General features: G+C 48.5%; 1 protein-coding gene across 3 annotated transcripts in view; it reads right to left on the bottom strand.

Annotated features, from left to right (window-relative positions):
* Positions 1–8,857: 8,857 nt before the first annotated feature.
* The window catches only part of P2RX1 (purinergic receptor P2X 1), a 997,156-nt gene continuing 985,640 nt past the window's right edge, over positions 8,858–20,373 (bottom strand). For all 3 annotated transcript variants that reach the window (XM_085646926.1, XM_085646924.1, XM_085646927.1), the window contains one exon: positions 8,858–9,143. The gene's annotated coding sequence lies outside the window, so the exon portion shown is untranslated. The remainder of the gene's footprint in view (positions 9,144–20,373) is intronic.

Consider the following 20,373-nt stretch of genomic DNA (forward strand, 5'->3'; position numbering starts at 1 on the left):
CCCGAAGGCGCACCAATAGGTCAGCCCGATTATTAATGAGTTTTTTATAGATTAAGGAGATAGTACTGTCGGGAACATGACCATCAAGGATGCGGTCCTCGAGGGGCGAAGAGGCCGGGATCTTGGTCCCCTCCCCAAAGACAGAGAGCAGGGCGTGCCGAACCTGGGCGTATCGGAAGAACTCCTTTTCCGTGAGTTCGTATTCGCTCTGGAGCGCCGCGAAGGTCTTAACCGCGCCCTTCATCCATAAGTCTCCCACTCTACTGATGCCAATCGTGTCCCAACGGTCAAACCCCTTCGTTGTCCAGAGGCTTCCCAGTCGGTCGGAGGCAAATAAAGGAGTAGCGCATGTTAGTCGCTCACTCCAGCCCATGGCTACATTGGCCGCCTTCCAAATCCGTACCGCGATCTTAGTGGGGCCCGTCAGGGTCCGTCCAGCCGAGCGGGAGTAAAGCGCCCTGTTATAGTTACCGCCGGGAAGCAGGAATTTATCCATCTCATACGCCGGGTTCAAGCCAGGCGCATACGTGGCGTGGTTAATGGCTGATAGCTGTGAGGCCCAATAATACCTGCGAATGTCGGGAAGCGCGATGCCCCCGTCGTACCAGGGGAGAGTGAGTTTGGCCAGGGCGATACGCGCCCGTCCGTCCCACACCAGTCTCCTCTGCAGGCTCTCTACTTCCCGAAAGTAGGCCACTGGAATGATGTCGAAGGAGTTCTGAAGTGCATAGAGGAACCTGGGAAGGGACATCATTTTAAACAATGCGGCCCGACCCAGTGGGGACAGGGGCAGCCTACACCACCGAGCCGTGTCTTCCCTCAAACGCCGAAGCGGAAGCAGGAGATTGTGCTCATAGCGAGCTACCGGGTCCAACGAGATGTGTATCCCCAGGTATTTAAAGCCGGACAGAGATATTTGGATCGGAAGCCGAGGCGGCAGGAGAGGGGGGCCACCGGAGATAGGATAGACACAGGATTTAGACCAGTTAATCGTGAGACCCGAATTTCTCCCGTAGGAAGTCAGAACATCGAAGAGAACGTTAAGCGACTGCCGCGGCGAGGTAAGATACAGGAGGATATCGTCAGCATATAACGAGACCCGATCCTCAAAGCCCGGGGCCCACCGGATCCCCCTGATCGAGGGCTCCCAGCGGAGCCAAGCGGCGAGTGGCTCCAGGGCGAGGGCAAAGAGCAGAGGGGACAACGGGCACCCCTGCCTCGTACCCCTACCAAGAGCGAAGGGCCGAGAGACCCGCCCATTAACCACCACCTGAGCCATGGGTCCCGTGTAGAGAAGCTTCACCCAGCCAAGAAATCCCTCCCCAAAGCCGAATTTGGTCAAAACAGCCCAGAGGAATGGCCACTCGATGGTGTCAAAGGCCATCGTGGCATCTAAAGAAACCAGCACGGCCGGTTCGGAGAGGTACTCTGCCCTGGCGAGGGCGCCATGGAGACGCCGCAAGTTGAGGGCGGTGTTGCGGTGTGGGATGAAGCCGCATTGATCAGGATGAATCAGATCGCAGATGACGCTCAACAAACGATTGGCAAGGACTTTAGCCAGGATTTTAGGCTCCGCATTTAGCAGTGAGATAGGCCTGTAAGAGGCACAGCGGTCCCGTGGCTTACCGTCCTTGGGGATCACGACTATCGTGGCCAGTCGCTGGTCGACCGGAAGGGAACCGGCCTCGAGGGACTCCTGAAACATACGACGGAGGAAGGGCGCTAGTTTATCCGGGCGCAACTTATATAATTCGATAGGTAGACCGTTGGGACCCATGGCCTTGCCCGAGCGAAGGGACCGAATCGCAGTCGCGATTTCATCTACCGACAAGGGAGCGTCCAGCTGCTCACGGTCCTCGGCAGAAAGGCCAGGCAAAGCAATGTCCCTCAGGAGAAGGCGAGAATCTTCCTCATCCCTATCAGTCACCGGGGAGTACACAGTCCGGAGGTGGTCGGCAAAACATTCCACAATCTCACCAGGCTCAGTCACACACACTCCATCCGAGACACGCAACTCCGGGACCACACGATTCACTCTCTCCTTCTTATCCAGCCACGCAATCAGCTTTCCCGCCCTGTCCCCGGCATCATACAACCGACCCTGCTGCTCCCTATACATAGTTTTGGCAGCGTCGGTGACAAGAGCTCTGTATTCAAACTGTTTCAGGTTGAGGGCATGGAGCCCGTCCGGAGTGACACCCGCCTCCAAGGCCGACTCCAGCCCCGAGATGTCAGTCTCCAGCCTCACCACCGCCTCACTCCTGAGCTTCTTAGCCACCACTATCTGGGAGAGGGCGTGTCCGCGGATTACGGTTTTAAAGGCTTCCCACAGGGACATTGCAGACAACACAGACCCCTCGTTTTCAAGAAAGTATTGGTCCATAGCCTTAACCAGACTCTCGCGGGTCGTAGGGTCTCGCAGGTACCACGGGTTAATGGGAGCGATCCGCCCTGCAGACCGCGACTCGGTGTCAAAGAGAAGCCACAGCGGGGAATGATCGGAGATACCCCTCGCCAGGTGCCTGACCTCTCGAATTCGACCCGTCTGCGCCGCGGGCATAAGGAAATAGTCTAACCTAGAAAGACTCCCATGTGCCCCAGAGTGAAAGGTGTATTGACATTGGGTCGGATGCATTAATCGCCAACTATCCACCAGGCCGAAGGTCTCCAACAGACCACCTAGCCAAGCCTGGGCAGCGGGGAGGGCCCTGGGTGGGTGACGATCCAGGTCACCCGAGACCACTGAATTAAAATCCCCGCCCATAAGCAAAAGGCCATCCGGAAGTTCAAGCAGCATTCGACCCAAGTCCGCGAAGGTGGAGTTCTGGAGGCCCGGTGGGACGTAAATTGAGACCAGGGCAAGGGGATGCCCCTCCCACCTCCCAGTCATGCAAACATAACGCCCTCTGTCATCTGAGACCACCCTCGTGATCTCCAACGGAAGTGAGGATCGCAGGAGAATGCCCACCCCCCTGGAGCCAGTTGTGTAACCAGAGTGAGCCACGAGGCGGTATCCCCCCCTGTTCATTGCATGGCAGACATTGCCAACCAAATGCGTCTCCTGGAGAAACACCACATCAGGAGTCAGACGACGCAGATACTGCAGAACCACACCCCGTTTGATACGGTCCCCCAACCCATTGACGTTCCATGACATCAGCTTCAACCCGTCCCCCCCCATCCCCTCCAATAGATCAGAGGTCCCCCCGCAAGTAGCACAAGTCCCAAAAGTGGAAGAAAATCAATACCTCGCCCTGCAAACAAAAACCACACTACAAAACAACCCCTCCTTCCCCCCCACCCCCCCCAACACCCAACTCCCCCCACCCTGCACCCCTGCGGGCCAAAAAACCCCCCCAAATTGCAGTGTGCCTGTCGCCCAACTAACCCCAGTCTACAAAAAGATCCCGGAGGAGGAAAGGGACCCGTCCACGCCCGCCCCCCATACAGGTACTAGCAAAACACACTGAACCAAAGAAGTACAACCCAGCTGAGCAGTGCAAATTGGCAAAATCAAGGACCAAAAGTCACCCCAAAGGGGACCCGTCACCGTTGGCACCCGCAGAGGGCCCGGGACGGCCACCTCTGTCCGGCAGTGAGTCCAACCAGTCACTCACGGCCACAGGAGAGTCAAAGAAGGCAGTCCGATCCTCATGTTCCACTCGGAGTTTGGCAGGGTAGAGCATAGAGTACTTTAGGCCCAGCTCACGAAGACGACGTTTCACCCCCTGGAATCCCATCCGCTGCTTCTGGACAAGTTGAGTAAAGTCCGGATAAAAGTTAATGGATGAGTTCTCATGTCGAACCGGGCCATGGACCCGCGAGGCCTGCAGAATCGCATCCCGGTCTCTGTAGTAAAACAGTTTGGCCACGATAGGCCTCGGGGGGGCCCCCGGCCGTGGCCGCCCGCCCGGAACTCGATGTGCCCGTTCAACGGCAAAAAATTTACTCAAGCCCGCAGGGGTCAGCTGTTGGAGGATGAGTTCCTCGACCAGGAGGTCAACCGGGCGGTCGTCGGAGGACTCCGGTACGCCGATGACACGGATGTTGTTGCGTCGGGCCCGTCCCTCGAAGTCCTCCAGCCGCCGGGCCATCTGCTCATTGACCACCTTGATGTCGCCAAGCGCGGCCTGCAGGTCCGACACATCCGCACCCAGGGTGGAGGTCCGCGCATCGAGAGTTTGAACCCTCTCGTTTGTTTTGGAGAGGTCCGCCCGTATTAAGGTGACATCAATCGCCACCGTATCGATCTTGCGGGCCAGGGCCTCGTATTGCGTTGCGATGGTCTCCCTGATGCCATCAATGGCGCCCATGATGTCCTGTAGGGAAAGTTCCGAAGAGACGGATGTGCCACCACCGGCGACGTCTGAGGGGGGACCGGCCGTTCCAGGAGAGCCTCTGCCCTGAGTGTAGCGGTCCATGTTGTTGGTCTGGACCGATCCTCCACGGAGGGAGGATTTAGTCTTACGCCCCTCGGGGCCCCCCTTGCCCCCCATGCGGCCACGGACTCCGAGGGGGACCGCCGATCAAAAGTAGTTGGGATACCGGCCCTGGAAACCAGCGCCTCACCCGAGGCCACAGTATGGCGGTGCGGGGGGACCCAAGGCGATAGGCACTCTAGTGGCAGGTGGAGACAAAGCTTTGTGCAGAGCTCAGGGAAACACCCCGCCACCTCAATCGCTCCACCGGCCAGCCCCCTGAGGTCTGAAAGTGAAACCGAAAGTGGCCAAGCGGCCCCTGGCACCGCGCCACAGCCGTTGTTGTTCAACTGCGACACGGCCCCACGGCTCACCTTCGCCCCGGGCACCTCCGTCGGGTGGGTCCCAAAAGTTCAAACAACGATATTTCAGGATTCCCGGGTCCGATTCAATTCCTGAAAAGAGATACGTGCTCAGCCGGTCGTCATCTCCCAGATTCCATAAACCAAATCAGGATATTGTCAGGATAAATTCCGAGGAGCAGCGAGGGTCCGGGGAGCCCTGTGCTCACGCGACCATCTTGGATGCGCGCTAGGCTCCTCCTCCGTGGACTACATTTTCAAAGCAATATCTCAGAGCACTCTGCATAGGATGTTAATGAGATGGTGTTTTCATTAAATTGTACTTGGCGAATTTTAAAAACATTGTGCGGTTTCAAAAATGAAAATATGTGGAAATTTGAAACAAAACATGGTTTTTCAAAATCTGGAAAAAGTTTAAAACACGGCAGTTTTAAAATGACAAAAGTATACGTCCTAGAAAAAAATAAGTGGTTAAGGCATGTATGGTATTGCAATGTGTGGTTCAAGCATATGTAGTGCATTTACTGAAAATGCATGGTTCAGTCATGCATGGTAGAAATCCACGTTGTATAAGTACAGTTGTTATTCCGCATGCTTGGTTCAGGCATGCGTTATTTAGCTAATTGTGGTTCCATCATACAGCTATGCGCAAGTAACACAGAGTATGTGTTTGAGCCCAGAACTAAGATACTTCTAGGCTAACATGTAAAATGAGCATCTCTACCTGGATGGAACTTGCTATTGACTTCCCCTTTAATAGATATACATGTATAAATCATATATTTTGATTTACCTTTGAAGTAAGAATTGTACAACTTGACTCCCTGGTCATGTGCAAAAGAATAAGTGTTATATTCTGTAGTAGGTACTTCAAAACGTCCTGAGTGCCAAACAGACTTCATGGCGTCAATTTCTTCCATCTTGATTTGTGCCTCCTTCCAGAACCTCTTAAAGATTCCATGTAAAAAGTCTACTCAATAATATATCAAATACCAAAACATAACATAGCAATACATTATATAAATACAAATAGTGTATGTCGAACTGTGGGCACTTCAGAGAATGCATCTGCAGAGTCGAATATGTAACGATGGAAGTTTGGATCTCTGGCCCACTGTGAATCCTTTCTAGGCTGGTACTTATTTTGTCAGAATGGGGAATGAGTGTTGGAGAATTCAAATATTCTTCAGTTGTTGAGTGTTGCAAAATTTCAACAGAACAACTCACCACAACTCCATGACACAAAAGCTTAACACAAAGTAACATAGCAGATAATACAAAACAACACAAAATACATATGCTTAGGTGGTTTGTTGAATGTTAAATGTGGCCTTCTGGCCATTTCCACCCACTTGCTCACCAGTTGGATGATCTGACAGGCAAACTTCAGATCACCAACATGGGCAAAAATCTACAAGAAACTAGGGTCAGCATTTGCCCCAGTTGGTGAACCCGACACATGAGTGTTGTCTATTGTGCAGCAAGTATAACAAAGCACTGAACCAGTGGTTCTTAACTTGTGATCCAGGGTTGCCTTGGGGTATGCAAAGTCTCCACATGGTGCCCGCGGCTACTTAAGTGTGTATAAACAAAGAAGCAAAATGTGAAACTGAAAATTCTAAAAATGTGAAGGAATTTCAAACTGGAGGCTAAAACGTAAATAGGCAGATTGATTTGTGGGAGCAGTGTATCAAACAGAATATAGAATGGGTGATGAGTGACTTCAAATTAATTTAGAAAAGCTCCATGTTCCCACTGAAATTACAATTTCGATTTCTTTATATTTGTTTGTGAGTTAAATACATATTTAATCATCTGTGTATTTGTTTGATGAATGGTTGTTTCTGCATTTTTGTGTATTGTTTTGTGGCTGAATTGCTTAGAGTGGGGTCCCCAGCTTGTAGTAATGATTCAGTGGGGGTCACTGTATTCCAGTAATGATTAAGTGGGGGTCCATGAAACTCAAAGGTTAAGAATCACTGCACTAAACAAACACAGAACACACTAACAAAGCACACTAACATAACAGAATAAAAAAACTAAAAGAGGACAACACTGTACTACAAGAAGGTAAAAATCATACAGTATACCAACATGACACAACACAAACCATACTACATTCACATAAATTAACAAATTAGCACAATACATCCTCGTAACACTACTCTACAATGCAAAAACATAGCACACTGCATTAATATAGCATTGGAATGTTCCAGGTAACTCTCAGAATAAACCAAACCGAAGCAAAATATTCAGGTTTGAAGATCAGGAATTTCAATAAGTTGATTAGCCAATGCATTAACCATTTACAGGGAACAAAACAACAACAGTAGCCAGGAAATCATCATGCTTGAGATGAAGTGCAAGAAGTAAAACACCAAAAGGCACATCTTCTGAAAGTGTGCTCCCATGAGCTTGCACAACACCCTGATCAAAGTGCAAATGGCTTCTGCTTTCAAGTAAGTTAGAATTTGAAGACATATCCTTTCAAGAGCACTATCACCACGCAAGAGAAGAACCTATTTATTGGCTGCCTTCTTTTCAACTATCTTGAATCGCGGCCAACCTCACAACTGCCACTCATGCACTTGTACTCTCGAAACTTGACTATGGTAGCACTACCCTTGTGGGCCTCCCGAAAACCTGAGGTGCACTTCTGAAGGCTACCCATAATGCTGTTGCTAGGCTCATCATGGGCTAAATAAAAGTGATCACATTACCCCGTGCCTTCGTGCACTGAATTTATTTCAAAATGACCTGCATGACCCACAACAATACCCCTCCTACCTATCCCAGAAACTGACCCTATAGGGGGGAAATAGATTCTCCAGAAGCACAGGCCACAAAAATTCGAGAAAAAAAGAAAATCTACGATTGTTGCTTCTCTGGAATGGCCACACACATCGGAAACTCTTTACCCAAGGAGAACAGATGCAACGCATCAACATCCCTCTTCCGGAAAGAAGTAAAACTGTTTCTATCGAACAAATTCCTCTCTTAGTGAGGATCAGGCTGCTTTTATCCTTACCCCACAACCCCCACGTAACCTGAGCATCACTACCACTTGAGAAACTATGCCTCCACTCTCCCCACCCTGTTACTCCCTCTCTCTTTTACCTCAGAACCTAGCATTCACTTATTACTGGTTTACATTTGTTATATTCTGTTACTTGTATTTTTATTTACAATTTTTGAGTATTACTCGAATTCTGCCCAGTTCTAGTAATAACTACAGTGGTCCACCCGGACCAATCCAGATCTATGCCTCAAAGGGGCACTCCAATGAATTTGAGGCACCTTGATGGTGCGCTACACATGACGGCGGCCCCCTGGGCAGAAGAAGCTGTCCTACTCTCTCTGAACCCGAGAATGGCTTTTGATAACATAAAATGGCCGAACCTCTTCTCGGTCTTCCCAGGCTTGGATTCAGTCCCAAGTTTTGCCCATGGGTTTGACTTCTATACTGGGATTCTTTGGTGAGGGTGTGGGTCAATGGTGCACCTACTCGCTCCTTTGCCCTTCACAGAGGTACCGCGCAGGGGTGAACCTTGTCCACGATGATTTTTGCCCTAGCATTGGATCCCCTGGCGCCTTGTGTCCAGCAGGATCCTATCTTAGTGGGTATGTGGAGGAAATACGCAGGAAAGGCTCTTCCTATATGACGACGACTATAGAGTATTTGTGGCTAATTTTCTTGCATATCCCATTCTATATATTTTACTCTTTTATCGTTACTATGTACTCTTGTATACTCGATATATTCCTCATGTTATCCAGTCGTGCTTACTCTGTAAAGCGCCCTGAAACCTTTGGTCATGCTTGCGATATTTAAAACTCCTCAAATAAATGAATAAATAAACATCATTTTCAGCGTCCCATTGCGTGCAATCTTGGTTTGCATTATATAAGAACTTAAACACTTACACAGGGCCTGGAAGACCAAAAACTCAGTAAATAACTACAACACGGCATACAAGAAAAATTGAATGTACATTTTTAATTATAAAAGTAGTATGTAGTGCTTTTATCCAAAACTATTTTGATGATGAATTTTTTATTCAGTAGTTATGGCACACATAAGAAAGGGTTTTCTCCTACTAATTTCCATAGAGGGAATGCATAGGCCGTCCTTGCCTGGACTACAGGGCCGACGGTTTGCGCAACTGTTCAAAATGTGTAGAGCGCCTTGGAGAGTACGGGCAGGATTTATCTTTGTAGTCCTCACAAATGCAAAATTTTAAATTCTTCTACAAACAACAGTTAAAAACACCTTATTTATGTGGTCAGTAACTTTCACATTGGGATCACACGAAAGGTATGATGTAATGGACGCAGAAGACATTTTCAGTTTTTGTAGAACCTGAAAGGGAAATGACAAAAGTTATCAGTAATTCACCACACCAGTCGATAGTCTGTAGCCAAAATCATGATTCTTGATTAAGTTAAAATGTTGCAGTTTATCAAATATAAAGGACTCTATCTCCAATATTTTCTGCCAGCTAGATTTTTTTAAACCATTCATCTGTCCATTCATCCGTACCTGGGGTGATCCATCCATCCCTCCCTCCCTCCCTACCTCCCTCCCTACCTCCCTCCATCCATCCATCCATCCATCCACTCACCTTAACCACCAATTATCTATCTTGGCTATTCTAGTCCACTACCCCAATCATCGGCAATCCATATGAAATGTGTATGCATAAATATGGTGACTCCCTTAGTAAAATAAATAGTTCCATCAGAAAAGCAGCATTGTGAAATTTAACAAAAATACTATATGATCGTGAATTTAGCCTGAGTAACAGGCTATTATACAAACTTTGTTTCTCTGCAATGGATCACTATGTAATATGTTGACATTGGAAGGCATAAAGCATACTTGTGTTTGTTAACAATGGAACCTTTGGTAACTGTGCTTACCCGTTTACAAAGAAAGATGCAACCATCTGGCCCTGCTAGCCTTTAGTCCTTGGTATGGATTCTATATTTTTGGAGGAATGTGATATTGATGCCAATGTGCTGCACTGCAATAGGTCATTCTGTACTCTAAATCTACTTAGGCAATAAAATGATATGGCACTGCTCCAGCTGCCACACACAAAGGCCAGTTGCCCAATCTGGCACATATATTTAAGAATATATTTTTTAGGAGTTAATAAACAGTTGCTCAGTACATATCAAAATATATATTTGTGGACAATAATATTACACTTCAAGATGGAGAGGAAATTCATCATGACAGTCTCAGGCATTGACAAACGGCATACAGATCATTTAGGTATAAATGTGAGTGCAAATAAACATTAATGACTTCCATCATTGTTCGAACCACAAACCCCCTCTCTTCCCAAACTCCCAGACCAAACCTTTAAGTTTTCCTATATAAGCCCCATTTGTCCTAGATTTTCTCATCTTTACGAGGGCAGCCCCGACTTTGGTAAATCCCCCATTCTGCTTGTTAACATCAGTCTAAATCATTTTCCAAGTATTGGACGCTCGGGGGGTCCAATTGCGCCCCATGTCTTCACGAAATTAAGTTTTGCTACCCCATAGCTTTGAGTACCGGGGCCAAGTCTCCTCCCTCATTATGCACAGCATAAGATGAGAGATTTATCCAAATTGATTTGGCAACCTGAGTAGCTTTCAAAGAGGTGAAAAATATGCAAAATTCTGTCCACCAATAGGCGCTGCTGTCAGGGCAAAAATCATCAGGGACAAGGGGCACCCCTGCGGGGTACCTCTGTGAAGGGCTAAGCAGCGGGAAAGTGCACTATTGACCCACACCCTCACCAAAGAAACCTAGTATAGAAGTCCAACCCATGAGCAAAAATTGGGGCCGAATCTCAGCATGGGCAAGACTGCGAACAGATACGGCCATCTTATGCTATCAAAAGCCATTCTCGTGTTCAGAGAGAGTAGGACAGCTTCCTTCGCCCAAGGGGCCGCCGTCATTTGTAACACACAGTAAAGGTGCCTCAAATTCTGTCGAGTTCCCCTGTGAGGCATGAATCCAGATTGGTCCGGGTGGACCACCATGATTATTACTGGGACTGAGGATAATTCGTGGAGTTATGCAGAACTCCGTGAAGTGACCCAAAAACTGCCGCACTACGCAGAGTGCTCCAAGCAGCAAAGTGAGTTACATCGCACCATACATGCTGATTTTTAGCGCCGGGTGTTTGAGTGAACGGCACGACTTGCAGTGCAGGAGGGCGTTGCTTCTTTCTGCCACTACTCTAGCAGCAGATTCCTCAATGCGTACAAAAGGTTTCTCAACACGGTAGCGAGCATCTGCAACTGCCCAAGTTGAGAAATCTCACCGGGAGGTGATCTGGAGTAAGATTTTCCTTGCGGGTGCTCACCAACTTAACGTTGGTGAGCGCAATCAAGGAAAAAACTCCGCTCCACGTAGTTTTCAGAACTCTGCGCATTGCGTGGTGTGGGAAAAACTCTGCAAGCAGAGCGAAATTTCACAACCAGCCCTAGTTATTACCCTCACTAGTCTGTTGGCCAGGGCCTTTTGCCAAGACCTTGGACTATAAGTTAAGCAAAGATATAGGCCCATAAAATTTGCAGATTGTGGGTGGTTTCCCTCTCTTGGGAAGTACCACGATAGTGGCAAGCCACTGATCTGCCGAGAGATCACCATCCTGCTTCACTGTTTGGAGCATGTTAAGCATATGGGGCGCCACTTTATCTGCCATAGCTTTATATTGCTCCACTAGCAGTCCATTAGGCCCCACTGCTTTAACTGATTGTAGTCCGCGGATCGCCCCTTCTATCTCCTCAACCGTCAAGTCCTGCTCTCATGCTTTCCTGTCCTCTGGTGAGAGGACTAGTAAAGAGAGGTCTTTAAGAAGGTCAGTACAGTCATGGCCAGATCGAGCAGTCCTAGAGGACTACCTGTATTCATAAGACTTTGCAAAAGCTTCGGTTATATCAGCACCAGTGGTATGGACCTTCCCCACATGATACTGGATTTTGACAACCCAGTTTCTACCCCATCTCTCTTTTCCAACCAAGCAATAAGTTTGTTGGCCTTATCACCGATATCTTACAGGCGTCTTTGAATGGCCAATGCGTAAGCCTGAGCAGTATTCTTCGCTAGGTCCCTCAGTTCTTGTTGCCTGAGCAGAAGACGATCAATCGGGCCAATATCAGATACCTCCCCCTCGCTATCTCAAGTTCCAAGGATGTGATCTCCTGCTCCAGCTTAGCATACGTGATTGCCTGTTCCTTCTATTTATCCCCAATGAGGGCTTGAGCATGGCCGTGTAGCACTGTCTTAAAAGCTTCCCACAAGGTACAGGCTGAGTCAAATGACCCAACATTTCTTGAAAGTATTGATCCATACGCTCACTTATTTAGTCCTGGAATTTCTTATATTTTAAATGCCAAGGTGCTATTCTCGATGGCAGTACAGAGTCTCTAAACAATCCTGAAAAGGACACCACCACCGGGAAGCAGTGGGCTCTTATCCACGGCCTGGTATGGCTGGTATCAGGAAGCTGGGACGAGGGGAAGGCCCCGAGAGGCCCTTGGCATTCTTGGTCGCGGTCCAAGTTACTGGTCCGTTCAAGTCTCCGGTATTTCGCTCCACCTCCACTAGGCCCTCAACCCTCATCAAACCGGGGGCACTCTTGCCCGTATTATTATCTCCCAAGGCGGGACTATTTCACCAGGCAAACTGGCATCTGTCCTCTCTGCACCCTCCGTTTCTCCTGAGGCCCAGTTGCTGAATGTAGTAGGTGACTCCTCCACCACTCCGGACTCTCACCCATTGTGCAGTTGTGAGCTCATGGCCTCCTCCTTGCCCCCCACACCCACAGCCCCTGGCATGTCCTTCTTTACCAAGGGGATGTGTAGATCCCTGCAGGGTCAGTCTCTGACCTCTGGAGCACTCTGAAGGTCCCTTCTCGGGTACTGTACTCACACTATCCACCCCTTCCCCAACAGGAGCCGCAGGCCAAAGCAGCATGTTACCGATGTGTCTGGATGCGCCATACTCCAGGCCCAGGCCGCCCTTCCCTCCGCATGGCTGATCACTCGAGCCCTGGAAAGTGCAGTCTGGCCAGTCACAAGCCCAGAGGCTATCTCCAGAAGTCAGCGCTTATCCTGCATTGTCCTCTCTGTTCCTTACCGGCTCGAAGAGTCCTCCCCTGAGTAGGCCCGTAAGGGATTCCGTGGCTTAGTCAGTGGGTTTGCGATGGACCTAGCAATTGCACGAACCATCGTCCCCAGGCAGATTTCGACTGAAAAATTGTTCATTAAGATGTTGAGTATTCTGCAGGTCAAAGGCATGTACTGTGAATATTGAAGGGACCGGATTATGTAGCAGATGTCGGGAGTTTAGTTTAGTAGGTTTGCCGGAGCTTTCTTAGATCGCGGCCATCTTGGATAGAGCAGGGCCACGCAACCATATTAAAGAATAATAATGTTTTGTCAGGTGCCAGACAGATCATTCTGTACTCTGTCACTCATGCACACATCCCTTTGCATTGAATTAGAGGTATATATACGTTCAACATTACCAGTCATCTCGACGCGTAAAGCTGTCGCGAGTGGCACCGGAAAACAATGGACTATGAGTCAGTTTCTGTCAAACAAAGACTTCAGACTGGCCAAGCAAGCTGTGGCTATCTCTACAAGTGAATATGGAAATGCTCCCATCACTTGACTGCCTGAACCAGAACTTGTGCCCTCAAAGCTACCCTTCACTCTACAGCGCATCTTGGCTCTTTCTGCAAAAATGTGATCAGGTGCTGGACTCCATCAAATTGCTATCTCTCGAATTTAGAAAGACTTAACACTCCTAAAGCTCTCTACATACACAGTGCAGACTAACTGACCCCTCATTTACCTCTCAGGTGTATGATGATACAGAGGAGTAAATCTCTTCTACTTAGCTCCTCATTTCCGATAGGAAACACTTTGCACACACCTATCCTACATTAAACTTGCTCCATCTCTCAATCTAGTGTATTTCAACTATCATCTACCTATTAAACCTACCCACTCTAGACTCCTCAACCTTCTGTCAAAATGTTTCTTCTACTTTGGCGCTACCTGTTTCTCTAGAAGCTGCATTATATCTATGGTCTATGTTGTCAGATGTTTGCAGATTATGTTCATTCATGTTAGTGTGTTAATTTTATACAGTGACTAGATATGATGGTCTTAGCTCTTCTGCTCTACTTTCATGGTATGATATTGTTACTGTTTCAGCTGTATTGTAAAATGTGTCAACAACTCAGCGGTTCAGTCCACAACACAGACCCGCAGCGGCTCACCAGCGGTGGCCTGCTGACTTGGCAAGATGGCAGCCACCAATGGGTGAGAAAACCTGGGAAATGCTGCATCACGCCCGAGCTGCATCACGCCCGAGCATGCAACAATATTGCTCTGGTGCCACTGGAGGCCAAGCGTTGTGTGGGAGTCCTGATACAGGAGTCGATCGACTGTTCCGTATGGGCCTACGGCTTGCTATGAGAGCCAAAGAAGGCAATTACTGGGGGAGAGCCATGAGGACTGGTAAGCCGCTGGACCTGTGTTGTGAAGCAGGTTCTTTTTTATCATAAAGTACCCCAGGCCCATACTGCCCACACCTGAGCCTTGAGGCCTAGATAAGGCCACACCAGCTAGCATATAGGAATCTGCTAGGTTGACCAAACTGTCCCAGCTGTTTTTTTCTTGCTAGGTCCTAAAGTGTTTCTCTTACAAGACATCTCCTCAGTGAGTCGCAGATCCCCCTATGCCTGCCCCCGCTCCCTCATACCAACCGACTCATCTTGGTCAACAACAGGCCAAAAATCCCCTCCTATGTCCTGCGCTTACCCACAGATACCACAAGAACATAGGAACTTAATAGCGCAGAAGAAAACGTGGGGCAACAGGCTGCTTTCACATTTTCTAAATTTCTCAATTTATCGTAATTGTTTTTGCCAGCTTGCCTTATCGAAACTTACGACAGCTGCGTGCCAATCACATTTGTAAATCTTCTGCTTTTTTTAAGGATTCTGAGAAATGATAACGATAACGATTTCGATAAACAATATCTAAATAGACATAGGATTTGCGTATCATTGACGTACCATTGAAGTATATGAGATGTCAAAATATGAACTTGTGGTCTAACTGTTCTGCATTAAATCACTATAAAACATCTGACCACTGTCCATTCATCGAACTATCTCGCTGAAATAAAATGTGTGGTTCCCCTCAGCCCTCTATCTAGGATCCTTGGCTGAGGCTATAACTGCTTAGTGTATTTTACAACTGTCTCCTTCTCTCTTCTCTGCATTTCCATTGATATAAAATATATTTGCATTGAATGAGTTTGTTCTTCATTTCAGAAATGTGTCTTTAAATTCCCAGTCTTTGCTCAGGCTCATTAATTGTTTTTAAATGCCCATTCTTTGCTCAGGCTCAATATTTGTTTTTAAATGCCCAGTCTTTGCTCAGGCTCATTATATATGTAAGAGTTAACACGCACTGCGAAGTTTCTTTCAACTCAGGTATCCAGGGGAAGGAGAAGGGCCACATCAATCCCTGAGTTCTCACACATCAGACATTTTAAAGTAATAGACTATTCACCAACAGCTGTCCCCATTGCCAAGAGGAAAGGATTAACAGAACAGACTTCAGGGTCAACCTGCACCCCCTCATCACTCATCTACTTCCCCTGTGGAAGTAATAATGCAATAATGTGAATAGTGCCCAAGCAGTTAGACAGCATACTGCTCATGATTCCCTTCACAGCAACATGTGGTACAGTCAGATGACAACAATAGATAGACAGAAGACTAAGGAGTACTGTTTTATGACTCATACACTCCCCATGCAGTAGGCACAGATAGACTGATTTTCCTAGGAACGTACTACCACACACTGTAGAACATCTCCTACACCTGTTCCTCTACAGAATACAGGAACAAAAGTTCAGATTATTGAGACCATCTTCTCTAAAGTGTTTGTAAATAGAACAGTAAGGGACCACACCCCAATGATGCATGAGGTTATCACTGACAATTCCAGAATAGAAGTGAAGGCAACAATGATATTTTAGATAAGTGTTCCTGATATAGACCTTAGTGTAGGTTTGGTAGGAACAATGAGTTTATGATAACAGGATCTCTATCAGACTATCATGGCTCTTTGCCCCACACCCTACATTGCCCATGCCAGAATAGAACTGCTTTATTGTTATTTGCACAAATTTACGTCCATGGCAAATGGAGTGCCCCAAGTTACTTGAGGTATAGAGCAGCGTCCTTAGGGCAACATAGGGTAGACTAGGATTATGAAGATGAGATAGACAGATAGTCTACTTGGGGTGGGGAGAAAATGTCCAAAATTATAAAATTATCTCAAATTAAAAGACACCTCTTCTCTGTTTTCTAGGATGGCACGGTACCAGTGGGTCGGGACCAAATTGCAAACAGCACTATTTTTAATTTGGACATTAAATATGGCACCTCCAGCCTAATGGACTTGTACTGGGCCTGCAGAAAAAGTCTTTATCTCCAACAGCCCTCACGAAAGAACAGCCTGTTCTCACTAGAACAATGCCAAAGTCTCCATGATAGTTCCAGCAGCAAACATCTCCCACATCGATGCCCATCTCTGGCTCTGTTATCTTGCTCCACCTACATTGGCAGTATGCTGAGTACTAAGGGTGGACAGCTTTCATAGACCTACCAGAGGAGGTTTGCCTATTGAACAGGGTCCAGCTCTCTTTTTTCCAACACCATCATTGAGATGTTCCAGATCAAGGCAAAAGCACTCTGGCTTCAAAATATCAAGAGGAGGGTATGCCTTTGGATAAGGAGTTGTGCTGCACATTGCCAACAATGAAGAAAATAGCTCCATCACCAATGCCATCAACGTAGTACTAAAGAAATAGGGATGAACAATGCCAAGATAGGGATATACAGGAAGTCCATACGTATGGTTAGTGGACCGGGGAATAGGGATATATTAGTACTATTAGAGATAGTTGAGCTTACAACGACTGGCTAACACTTGTAGCAGACCCCTCCCAACATCAACTACTAAGTACCTACCGCTCCCCCCTGATAGACAGCTTGTTGGGGAGGATCCTAGTGGAGATCATTATGAACAACTAGCTGACAGGCCTGAAGGAGAGTATATAGAGTTAAGGAAGACACAGGAGAATGAATGTCCCAAATGTGCCAATGTTCCAATGAATGACACACCTAGGATACACCTACTAGGTGGAGGGCCTGAAAAGTATGCTGTAAGAATTTTGTTCAAAAATGAACAAGAGGAGGGAATGAAGCAGGGTCTTTTTTATCATAAAGTACCCCAGGCCCATTCTGCCCACACTTGAGGCATGAGGCCCAGATAAGGCCCCACCAGCTAGAATATAGGAATCTGTTAGGTTGACCAAACTGTCCCAGCTGTTCTTTTTCTTGCTAGGACCCAAAGTGTTTCTCTCACAAGACATCTCCTCAGTGAGGCGCAGCCCCCCCATGCCTGCCCCCGCTCCCTCGTACCAACCGACTCATCTTGGTCAACAACAGGCCAAGAATCCCCTCATGTCCTGTGCTTACCCACAGACACCACAAGAACATAGGAACTTAATAGGGCAAGAGGACAGCGTGGGGCAACAGGCTGCTTTCACATTTTCTAAATTTCTCAATTTATCGTAATTGTTTTCGCCAGCTTGCCTTATCGGAACTTACAACATGTAAATCTTCTGCTTTTTTAAGGATTCTGAGAAATGATACTGAAGGATTTCGATTAACAATATCTAAATAGAGACAGGATTTGCGTATCATTGACGCAGGGGTGTAACACAGGCCCCTGCATTCCCCGCAGTGCGGGGGGGCCCCCAAACTCCAGGGGGCCCCCTCAGCACTGGGATCACTGACAGAATATCGAGGAGCAAAATATCGACCTCCCAAAATATCGATGACAAAATATAGAATGACAGAGTATCGAACTCCTATCTACAAACATGTAAGTACAAAAATATCGAATCCAAAGTATCGTTGTAAATAATATAGTTTGTTAAAATATCAAATATTTAAATGTCTTAAAAGTAATGTAAAACAATGAAATAATAAATAATATTAAGTAAAACATACTTTAAAATACTTAAATAACCTTAAAATTAATAAATAATTAATGTAAATAAAAAAAAAATAAACATGCATTTTTATTTTTCAAAACATATATATGTTAACTTGATATTATTAAAAAATATTCAATATTTTTAGTGTTGGATAGCGGGAGGGTACAATTTACTATACCCACTCCAGTGAGTGCAACAGTAGGGAAAGCGTTGGATAGCGGGTAGGTAAAAATTACGATTTCCACTCCAGTGAGTGCAACAGTAGGGAAAGCGTTGGATAGCGTACGGGTAAAAATTACTATTCCCACTCCAGTGAGTGCAACAGTAGGGAAAGCGTTGAATAGTGTAGGGGTAAAAAGTACTATTCCCACTCCAGAGAGTGCAACAGTAGGGAAAGCATTGGATAGCATAGGGGTAAAAATTACTATTCCCACTCCAGTGAGTGCAACAGTCGGGAAAGTGTTCGATAGCCTAGGGGTAAAAATTACTATTCCCACTCCAGTGAGTGCAACAGTAGGGAAAGTGTTGGATAGCTTAGGGGTAAAAACTACTATTCCCACTCCAGAGAGTGCAACAGTAGGGAAAGCGTTGGATAGCGTAGGGGTGAAAATCACTATTCCCACTGCAGTGAGTGCAGCATGGGGAAAGTAATGATTTAATAATTAAATATATATATAAATTAATTATGAATACCAATAAAAATGTATTAAAAATTAATTACCGGGGGCGTGGCCAGGCGCCGTGTGAAATGGCCGCCTGATCCCGGAGCTCCGCCGGGGCCGTCGGTGTCCCCTGTAAATCCGCCACATATCCGCGCTGGGAGATCGACTGTAAGGCCCCTCCCCAGCTCCCCCTGGCCCAGTGCCCAACTGGTGGCTCAGCTGACTCCTGCGGACGCCGCACGGCTCTGGGACACGGCCTCGACGGGCGGCGGCAACCCGGCGCCTCTCCTCTGGAGCTCCGTTGAAGCTCCTGGCACCACCCGAGGCCCCGGCTTGGGCCTAGACAGCGACGCGCCCCGAGGGGCGCTGGCGAGGAGGGGAGTGAACCCGCCGCGGCGGCGGACCGCTACTGGACACTTGGCGCCCGTCTGCACTGGTGACAGGATTCCGACGCCCTGAGGGCGGGTGCGCTCTCGCAGCGGGGGCCGCAGCTGAAGGGATGCCCATGGTCGGGAGAGAGGCGGCTGCATCATGCCTGGCCGCCGGCGGAACGCAGTGAGGGCCCCGGCTGGGGCCGCTGCTGTGAGGTGCCTTGCGTAGCTCACCAGGTGAGGGCCCACAATTGTGGCTGGGGACTAGCTGGCCGTTCGGTGTGTGGCGGCGCGACTCGCGCCCGGCGACTGGGCTGCTCGTTTGCGGCGAGGGCCTCCTTCCCCGTGCTGGTCCCTGGAGGGGGCCTGGGAGCCGCGGACGCGCCGCACGAGCCGGGTTGGAGCTGGCACGAACCAGACGGCATTCAAGGGCAGCGGCAGGCGGGGGCACAGTCAGCCCACGAGCTACCCGATACGCCATGCGGCCTAAAGGCGGCACCACGACCCAGACCAACAAGCTGGACCAGTACACCGTAGCCAAGGCGCCGCCGCAGCTGGAAGGGGCCGCAAAGGAGGCCGCAGGACCGGCAGAACCCTCCATGACGTCCATTATGGCCGCAATCCAATCCCTGGGTGCAAACTTGGAGACCAAAATGGACAAAATCACGATAGAGGTAAACCTGCTCCGAGCCGACCTGGGAAAAACCGCGGACCGGTCCAAGGCAAACGAGGTGGACATAAAGGCCCTGCAGGATTCGGAAAAGCGGCTCGAGGGCAGGGTGAATGACCTTGTGCATCAACACCGGCTGATGGCCCAGCGGCTCGACGACCAGGAAGGTAGGGCCCGGAGAAGCAACATCCGCGTCGTAGGTGTGGTGGAAGGCCTTGAAGGGGACTGCATGGAGCTCTTTCTAGAGGAACTGATCCTCAGGCACCTGAAACCCAAGCGCCTCTCGAAGCTCTTCACAATCGAGCGGGCGCACAGGGCCCCGAACCCGCGGCCCAGACCTAGGGCCCCACCACGGACGATTATAGCCAAAATACTGAATTTCCGAGACCGGGATGCAATCCTCCAGGCGGCGAGACAGCATATTGATCTACAGTATGAGGGGGCCACGGTCCGCTTCTTTCCTGATTTCACGCTACAGGTCCAGCGGGAAAGGCGTTCCTTTCAAGGGGTCAAGGCAGCGTTACGAGATCGTGGTATCCGGTACATGATGTTCTTTCCCGCCAAATTGAAGATTATGACTGGTGGCAGATCCCTCTTCTTCACCTCGCCGGCTGCGGTGCAGGAGTGGCTGGATGCGGACGCGACGGCGGAGGCTTCCCGGCGGGACGACGATCGACGGCGGAGCACCGGGCACCCCTCCCCGGGGTCAGCTGCAGAACGTGCGGAGGGTGGTGAGCTGAGTCAGCGGTCCTGGCGTTCCAGGTCAAACAGTCCCCGTTGGGACTCACCCA

This window comes from Triturus cristatus, chromosome 3_2 (genome assembly GCF_964204655.1).
Source record: "Triturus cristatus chromosome 3_2, aTriCri1.1, whole genome shotgun sequence".
Classification (NCBI taxonomy): Eukaryota; Metazoa; Chordata; class Amphibia; order Caudata; family Salamandridae; genus Triturus; species Triturus cristatus.